The 10,356-nt window shown below is 40.5% G+C and overlaps 1 pseudogene; it reads right to left on the minus strand.

Annotated features, from left to right (window-relative positions):
- Positions 1 to 984: 984 nt before the first annotated feature.
- LOC127782057 (putative F-box/LRR-repeat protein 9) lies at positions 985 to 2,810 on the minus strand (annotated as a pseudogene).
- Between the last annotated feature and the right edge of the window lie 7,546 nt (positions 2,811 to 10,356).

Here is a 10,356-nt window from a genome sequence, read left to right on the forward strand (position 1 = left end):
AGGAAAGACAACTAGAGTTCTACATGGAAACGACAAGGACTACTCGAATTATATCCATATTGGTTTCCCTAGTTCTACTTGGATAAGGGGACACCTATAGGTATAAATACAAGATCCCCTAGGAGGAGGGGAGAGGACACCCACCATAGAAGACACGGCACAATACAAGCCAACATACGCCAAGACAAGCCGCCGGATATCGACATCAGAGATACGCCTGGATCGACCCTATCCGGTACCTACAGAGGCCGGCCGTAGGGATCTACCGTTGTCTCTGATGTCGTCGAGCACGAACTCGAGGAAGAAGACTACCCTATTGTCGACTACGAGTCAGACCTTCAGACCGCCATGTCGACAACAGTTAGATAGGCTACCCCAAATATAGTACTGGTGTGATTATGATGAATAAGAGCAATGACCGGTTTCGGCCAACAAGATGTAGGGTTATTACTTGATAATTCAGAGGCCCGAACCTGTATAAAAATCCTCGTCTCCATCTCTTTTACCTCAGTCTCGCGTATATCCTAGTACCAACGATCCCCATACTTACCTCAGTCTCGCGTATATCCTAGTACCAATGATCCCCATACTATGTAAATACCGGAATCACGACATCAAACGTCGACAATAGGCCCGTAAATGTTATGCCGTTACAGATGTAGGGTTCTGGCGTAGTGACATTTTCTGGCCAAGTCCCATATATATATATATATAGAAACCGTATGAGGGCCACCGAGAAAACAGTTAAAATTGCTCATTCTGTTGCAAGAAGAACAAAAAAATCAAAGATTTAAAAGATGGGAAATGGTTATCTAATCATCTTCATAATGCATTCAGACGTAGTAATTCACTAAGACCCCCATACATAAGCACATATACGACATAAGATACTAGTAGTTACTACTTGAATTTAACAGACCATCGCACACATTAATATTTAGTAACAGCAAGATTTCAGGTAACGTAGTCGTTGATCGTCAGTGACTAATCAGAGTAATAGTGATCAGACAGATGGTCACCATAGTATTCATAGCGCCTATTATTTTGTTGATCGATCAATTGCAGCAGAAAATCATCCATAGTGTAAGAGGGAAGCTTCAGCGTCTTGATCCTGGCGCACTTTGCTCGCAGGGCGTCGTCGACGACGAGCAGCTGAGGGCACCCGCTCACGTCAAGAAGCTCCAGGCAAGAACAGCCATCCACGATGGCCGTCAGCTCCTCGTTGCCGATCTCGATGCCCTCGAGGGTCAGCTGTCGCAGCTGCTGCATCGCCGCGATCTCAGCCGGGACGGGGAAGGCGCAATCAAACGTATCTTGTACGCGCAGTTCGAGGCGTTTCAGCCGCCGGCACGTTTCTTTGATGATCTGAACAGTAATACAGATTGAGGTCCTCTAGAAGAGGGCAGTTTCTTATAAACTCGGTGAATCCTTCAGCGCTGACATAGCTACACCAAACCAGGGTGAGTCTCTTCAAAGAAAGCGACCTGCACACATCCAGGGTCACAGCATATATGGATCAGGGATATACAGCACCTGGACTCTTTAGTAATCACAATTCACAAAACCAAAGCCCGCCAAATGTGTAAAATCTGAGCAGAAACTTTCAGTAATCTTATCATAGTACTCCATCCGTTCTAAAATATAGCAACCTAAATATATTGTTTTAAGATGGATCTCATTCCATCCTAAATTGTTATATTAAGGAAGTACAATTTAGCACATACAATTGAATGAGAGCATGCATTTGAAAATACTAAAGGCTCAGTTCAGCAATGGAGCCCTAGCTACTAAACTGCAGTTTTATAAATCTATTTATTATATTATTAAGACATTATTAAAATAAGACACTACGTTTGTTATGAAAGCTAAAAATTACCACATTAATCAAGAAAAAAGATGCAACCTACACGTTAAATCATGATAGTCCTAGAATATTATAATGGTTGAGACATAATAAGGCTACACATAAGTTTTGGGAACTTCTATCAACTATAAAAATAAAACTTGGCGAAACAATGATGATAAATTTTAATTAATTTTTAAATCAGTAAGACAACTAGATGAGTATTAACAAAATTTATAGAAAATCATATGTAAAAAAAAATTTATACAGGTGCTAGCAGCGTAATTACGTGGGTCACCTGTTAGTTACGAGTATTTGACTGGATTCGAGTATAGATGAGCATATGATAAGTTGACAATACAAGTACCAAAATAATTTGAGTAGAGAAGCAAAACAAATTAATCAAATTAGTACCTGGGCCCAATATAGTTGAGCAGCGCATCGTCAACAACTTGGCCGCTTCGAACACCTCAAGCCGGCCGTCAGACCGGTCGACGGCCACCTTCGCCATTGCGCGCGCGAAATCTCTAATCATCCAGCTCGCTACAAACTCGTGGTGCGCCATGTCCACGCATCGCCATGTCTCAGGCAGCTTGGCCGCTTCGAGCCATGAGTGGCACACGAGTCCTCCGCCCATGAGAATCTCGACGGCGCCGAGCTTGGCGAGGACCACGGAGAGCACATCCACCGGCAGCTCCGACCAGTCCCTCATCTCCGGCGCCACCGGCAAGGCAACACCTGAAACTGAAAAGGCGTATACAGGAACCTGAAGAAAAATCTAGTCCATCGACCAACGATTCATGAACAAGAAAAAGCTGGTGAGTGGGCATATATAGGGTTGATGAGAGTTCAGAACCTCTGCTGTCTTCGGAGTAGTACTAATTAATTAATGTATAGCGGATCGAGCTTATTAACGATTCATGAACCGTAGGACTAATAAAAATTTATAAGGACAGTCCCAACCCATAACACTAGACATGGTTTCCATAAACTCCACATCATCAAGAAACTAGTATTAGACACTACTCTTCCAATGCAAATACCACTATTTCATATTTTAATTTAATGTTACTTATCTCACATGATGTCTTGGATGTTGTGTAGAAACCATGTCTCATGCAAGACATGGTTTCTTCTCTTTCGTTATTTATTTACTTGTCACATCATTTTTTATCCTAAATGGTAACTTATTTAATGCTATAGACATCATCCTAGTCATTAGATTGGGAATGCCCTAAAGGGCTAGGTGAGAAGAGAACTAACACCTTTCGACTTCCCTAGGCTGCATGAAGGAGGACTTTATTCCAAGGTGTAATTAAATGTTGGGTGGAGGAAATGATCGATCGATCGACTACTCTGCGTCGACGACCTTCTCGCCTTCTGAGCCCCGAATTAATCGTATGGAAGAATTATTGATGAAGCCGGCCTCTCAGGGCAGCCGCAACAGGTGCTGTTAAGCACTCTACAAAAATCCATGTCATCAATCTCTCCTAGGTGGAAGACAATAAATTAAGAAAGAGAACACAGCTCTCTACAGACTTGGCAAGAGCCGATATACACAAATCGAGACTCGCAACGACACCGTAACGACACAAGCTGCCGCTATTCAACGCGTTTTCTCGCCAAAGGGGATCGGGTGTTCCCTGCATGCCCCTGCGTCTTCCTCCTCGCGCTCTCCTCTTCTCCAGGGCGCCAAATCCCCATGGCTGCTAATCTTCCCGCGTAGTTTACGCGCCAAATCACCCTCTTATTCCCGCGGTAGACCCAAGCCAAGTTTGCCCCTAATCCATAAATCTACCGCTTGTCGCTCAGTCTTCCTGAAACTCATCCCTAATCCTCATATCTCCTCAAACCTCAAGTGATGAGCCATAGATCCAAGCGGGAGATTGCTCCTCCAACGCCTCAAGCTTTGCCTCCCGGCGTTCCTTGGTGGGGTGGTGTAGTGAAGCCCGGCGTCGCCTTCCCTCTGTCTAGTGAAGCCATGGCTGTTCCAAGTAAAATCGCACTTTCCGCCGTCGTCTCCGTTGGTCCAGCCTCTAGTGAATAGGTCATCTACAGAAAACTAATGATGGTGTGCTTCTGACGTAGGTTGGTGGACAGCACCTCCACTGCAGAGTAATTCATTTGTTTCCCCATATGGAGCTTGGATGGGTGCCGTACCAACACCACCAGATGGCCAAGGCAGTCAAAATACATCCAACGATCCATTAGAGCGGTAAATAAAATATTTCTTTGCGTGGTAAAAAAATTGATATGATAAGGCATACTTATTTCTTGCAGTACTGATTCATATCTGATTCACTTTTGAGTGAAACTTTCTTCAAAATATAGAATCCACGATAGTGTCCTTGTTATTTATTTAACGATGGTGATATTGCGCCGTTGTTAATTGTTTTAACGACAATGACTATTCCACCATTAAATTAATGTGTGCATAGTGTACGCTATCAGTAATAGTAGAGAAATCTGCCTCATCAGTTGTTCTTACGCATATATACCTGAATGGATATATGCGTATATACCTGAATGGATGAAGTCATAAAAAGATTACTATCTTGTGCAGTGCTGCACCCATCAGTTGTTCTTACCAGATCATCTGCCTCTCCATTGCTTTTTTTTTTGGTTATGTGAAATCAAACATTTAACCTGAGTTCTTTCCTGCCGGTAGCAAAAATTCAATGCTCAACTTGCATGCTAACAGAACAATAGTCTAGTAAATGTGGATAAAATAGAGCAATCAGTACAAATGACCTAGACTATTCTGCCAAAAAAAATCGATAGTAATTCCTATCGACTATCACTTGCTATGATCAATTTTTAAATCATGTAGTTTAGAAAGGGAAAAAAAATTATGCACATGGTTGAGACTTGGTGACTAAACACTGAACAGGTATCAAGACAAAACATTCAGTTATTGTTATCAAAGAAGAAATTCTAGTCCAAAACTGAAAGATTAGCAAATAAGCTCCTATCCACTCGCAATCAGAGATTAACGAACAAATACTATTTACCCTTTCTCGTTTGTAGTTTGTAGTTTGTAGTTGTGCTTTTTTTTTTCTTTTGCACTCGTCAAATGTTAAGATGGGTTAAGATGCTGCAGTTATCTATTTTCATTTGTGCCCATGGATTGATATTGTGGTATTTGCAAGTGTCTTTCCTCAAAGTGAATCATGTTTCTGTGTTTTTTTTCATGTAGCCACATGTGTAGTTACAGGGATGGTATTCACGAATGATCATTGTCTTTCATATGTATATGCAAGTATTAAAAATAGCTATAGATATCCTTGTAGACACACTATTAAGATGGTTTACTATAAAATAGTCTATAGATGAGGTGGACAAGTTTTATAGAGAGCAGCTTACTTTACCATTGCGGCTGCTCTCGGAAATGTATTCGATCCACTGTGTACTTTATGTTGAAATGCGTGGTTCACGTTATTGCCGAAACATCGACCGCAATTTTTGAAATTCGGGTTTATTGGTGGGTACCGATAAAAAACAGTATTGGTCAAAAAAAATTAGGGGGTGTTTAGATAAGGGGTGTAAAGTTTTGGCGTGTGACATCAGTTATTTTATAGAGTGTCGTATAGGATGTTCAGGCACTAATAAAAAAAACTAATTACATAATCCGTTAGTAAACCACAAGATAAATTTATTAAGCCTAATTAATCTGTCATTAGCAAATTAGAAAAATCTAAAAAATATTTTGCCATGTATACATTAAAATAAAACGTTGGTTAATACTATAGATTTATTAAAAACTGAAGAAGTATAAATCACATTGTTCCAACCAAAGATATGTTTTTATATTATATATATATTCTAAAATTTAAGTTGTCCATTCTCTCCCATCCCCATCCCCATTTCCCACCATATGGAGCACACACTACAAGAAAACGCTAAGAGCAGGTTTAATAGTACAGCTAATAGCTGGCAGTAAAAATGCTTATGTCAGCAAAACATTGAGTCTGAATGTACAATAGTTAGCTATTGAGTTGGTATACATGAGTCCCTATAAATCACTTTATAATTTTCTACTCTAATTTGTGTCCCTACCCGTCCTTCTATCCTCTCTACGCGGTGCATTGGGAGGTGTATAACAAGGGTTGTTGCAGCCAACATCAATGGGAAGGTTGGCTACAATGCCTCGTTTTGTGTGTGTAGCCAGGCGACAGGATTAGCACCTGTTCCTTTCTCTCTCATCGTTTCTCACACTTCCAGCTTAGATTGTGTTGATGTGGATGAGTATACCGCCTGCTGCCTGGACTTTATTGTACCTGCTCTAATGCATGCATGCTCTAGACCTACGAACGTATTCCGACATGTTCAAATTAGGTACTATGGTTGGGGGAGTGAGTTGGGGAGGTGTGGAGGGCTGCAAACACGATCAGACAACAACAGGGGAAAGGTCATCAACCAGTTAGGTTGGGCGAGGTAGAGAGGGAGTATGTTGGATTGATCCAGCATTTTAGAGGGATAGAGCTTACCCGAATCAAGAGGCAAAATTTCTTTTCAGTGAATATCCTATCCCACCTGTCACCAAACCAAACAACTTAAAGAAAGGGTTCATGCTAACCTAACCTATCATGTCCCTCCAACCAACACATGCATACTTGCATACGCTCGCTTGCTGGGCATGGATGGAAGAGGATGGAATGAGATATGAGAGAGAAGCAAACATGGGATGGGGCAAGTGCGAGTCCAAGTCGAACGCCTTGTACGCGTGGGCCATTAATTAGTTTCATACGCATATGGGTTCACTACCACGAAAAAATAACATCAGTGCCGGTTCGTAACTGACATAAGTGCTAGAAATAGACCCGGCACAAAACTTTCAATACTGATGACCCCCCATCATCAGTGCCGAGTTGGCAGAGATGGGTCTAGAAACACCTAGGCAGAATCTAGATAGACTCATCGGTGCCGGGTATTCTCTAAACCCGACACTGATATGGGCTCATATGTGCATCTGTGTCGGGTATTCTCTAAACCAGGTATTGATATTGGCTTATTTGTGCCGGGTATTGTGATAATACGGATCCTCCAAATTCAAAGTTTTAGCTTAGAGAAAACTAAAGAAATATCCACTTCTGCAAGTTATATATGACTTTTGCTATTGCAAGGATTTGAATTCAAGACCTCTACCTCTCACATGCACCTATTCTAATCAAGTCATATATAATTTTTGCTATTGCAAGGATATTTTCACTTTTGAGCCTTCCTAACTAAGATTTGAATGATGAATTTGAGTAAGAATACAAATGAAAAAGTTGTCAACTACAAAATCATAGATCATAGATCTTATCGAGAGCTATAATTTTCACATAAATTTATCACAATCCAAGTTCATATGAATAAGTTAAGTTCATATATTCAAAATTAGCACTAATGTGGTTAGACATCAGTGCAGAGTATTCTAAAGACTAGGCACTAATATCTTTTTCGCCAAAAATACAATCATCACGTTCCAAATGGCAAGATCAGGCAATGATGTGTTACTCATCAATACCGGTTAGTGACAAGGCCCATCACTGATGTGCTACCAAATAATCAGTGCTAGGTGAAGCATGTGCTCTGGTTCAATAGCAATAAGCCAGCTATAAACATATTTTAAATAGATAAATAAAGAGAGAGAAGAGCAGCGGGGTACAGGTATGTAGCCAGCTGCAGCACGAACTTCAAAATGTACTATGTGTATGACAAGTCGGACTAGATATTACTATTAGAGCAAGTTTAATAGTATAGCCAACTACTAACTCCAATTTATCTATAGCCAATCTAATAGCTCATTCATACAATAGTTACATACTACACTTTTAATATCTGGTCCCACCTGTCATACACACACTGCGTCTTAGAGTCCGTGCTACAGCTGGCTACAAATCTGTAGCCCGCTTCCCTTCTCTCTCCTTATTTATCTGCTTAAAATATGTTTGCAGCTTGCTTATAGCCTGCTATTGTACCTGCTCTTATATGAATTGGCTATTACATTGGCTATAGATGATTTGGAGCTATTAGAGCAGGTACAATAGCGGGCTATAAGCCAGCTATAAACATATTTTAAAGAGATAAAGGAAGAGAGAGAAGAGCAGCGGGCTATAGATCTGTAGCCAGCTACAGCACGGACTCCAAGACGTAACGAGTGTATGATAGGTGGGACCGGGTATTAATAGTATAGTAAGCAACTATTGTATGAATTGGCTATTACATTAGCTTTAGATGGTTTGGAGATAGTAGTTGGCTATACTATTAAACTTGCTCTTAGAGCAGGTACAATAGCAGGCTATTAGCTAGCTATAAACATATTTTAATGAGATAAAAGATGAGAGAGAAGCGCGGACTCCAATACACATATTAATAGTATAGTAAGCAACTATTGTATAAATTAGCTATTAGATTGACTATATATGAATTGGAGCTAATAGTGGGCTAAACTATTAAACTTGCTCTTAGTTGGCTAGCTCTAACGCAAACATGTTTTTTGGGTCTGAAAACCATCATCAGTATCGACACTGATGACGAGAAGGCACTGATGTGCTGTTGTGTGATAGTAGTTGGTTCGGGTGTGGTCACACGTTGTCCAAACATGCGAATTTTAGCGATGGGTCGAAAACTACCTGACCAGCCCAGTAGCTTCGGCCCCGAACATGCCTTTAGTCGATTATAGCATCACGAAATTAAGCATGTAATCTACATTAGGAAATGTGCGGTGACTATGGACAAAGTGCAAAATATAATGACGAACAGAACAAAGAAACTACTGCCTCCATTCTAAAATGAGCTCATTTTTTTCTATATGAATCTGTACAGTTATTTCATATGCATAAGTGAATTGGATCTAAGTACTAATTAAAGATTTAATTAAGTCACTGGGATGTGCAGGATTAGAGCAAGTATAATATATAGTAGTAGGCTATAAGCCGGCTAAATGCTGAGGTGGAGAGGAAAAGATATGAGAGAGAGGAGAAGCGGGCTGTAAACTTACAGCCGGCTTGGACACAAGAAGCAAGAAACTCTGTAAGAGAGACAAGTAGGTCATATATTAATTGTAAAAAGCTAACTATTACAGCTAGCCAACAGGTCGGTTGTATTATTAGCCTTGCTCTTAGCTGAAATAGCTAGCAGTCCGATCTTGAATCAACGATCAGATTTCTGCCTCCCTTAGAGCAAGGATAATAATGGGCTATAAGCAAGCTATATGCTTATGTGGAAGAGAGAGACAAAGAAAAGTGGGTAGTGTTAGCTTTCATGCCAGAGTCAGCTCCATACAAGCTTCAAAAAATATGCATTAAATTCATAGAGTGAGAAAGATAGAGAACGGAAAAATTAAAGTTAACCTTATAGCTAACCTATTAGAGCAAGTTTAATAGTATAGCCAACTATTGGCTCCAAATTATCTATAGCTAATCTAATAGCACATTCATATAATAGTTAACTATAAAAATATACTACACTATTGATACATGGTCCCACCTCTCATACACATATAACGTCTTGTAGCCCGTGTTGCAAATAGCTACAAATCTGTAACCCACTTTCTTCTCTATTTTCTCTTTTCTTCTCGATATGTGGTAATAACTGGCTTATAACAGCCTGCTATTGTACCTGCTCTTATACAAGTTAGCTGTAACATTAACTTATGGTAAGCAGTGAGATCTACTACTTAAACTTGCTCTTAGAGCAGGTCCAATAGCAGGCTATAAGCCAGCTGCAAATATATTTTAAGGAGATAAATGAGGAGAGAGAAGAGCAGCGAGCTACAGATTTGTAACCAGCTGTAGTACGAATCCAAGACGCAGTGTGTGTAGGATAGGTGTGACCAGTTATTGATAGTCTAGTATGTAACTATTGTATGAATGAGCTATTAAATTGATTATAAACGAATTGGAGCTAGTAGTTGGCTATACTATTAAACTTGCTCTTAGAGCAGGTACAACAGTAGACTATAAACCGGCTATAAACATATTTTAATGATATGAAAGAGGAGAGATAAGAGCAGCGGGCTACAAATTTGTAGCCAGCTATAGCATGGACTTCAAGATGCATGTGTGTATGATAGATGAGACCATACATTAATTATGTATTACATGTTTATTGCTAACTATTGTATCAATTAGTTTTTAGCTGATTTGGAGCCCATAGGTGGCATGCCTCATGATTATTTCCCGAATTCCCGTGACACAATGCCAGTAGTGGACCAGAACGCGAAAGGTCATCGCACGCGACGCGACGCGCCAGAACCCTTCGTCTCTTGATCTGCTGCCATGAATTGGAGTAATTAACAACGGAGAACTGTGTCACTGGCCGCCGGGGAAAACGAAGGGATTCATCCCATATTTTCCCCTATAAAATGTCGTCTATATGCCTCAAAATCCCATTGTTCCTGGCGCCTCCGATCCAAGAGCCCAAGCAAGCTTAGCTAGGTATATATGTTCTCTCTTGGCCATAATCTCATTTCTCAAACCTGATCAATGCCAAGACATTGCCCTTCTTTCAGGTATAGCCGCCGTGCA

Source organism: Oryza glaberrima, chromosome 8 (assembly GCF_000147395.1).
Source record: "Oryza glaberrima chromosome 8, OglaRS2, whole genome shotgun sequence".
NCBI lineage: Eukaryota > Viridiplantae > Streptophyta > Magnoliopsida > Poales > Poaceae > Oryza > Oryza glaberrima.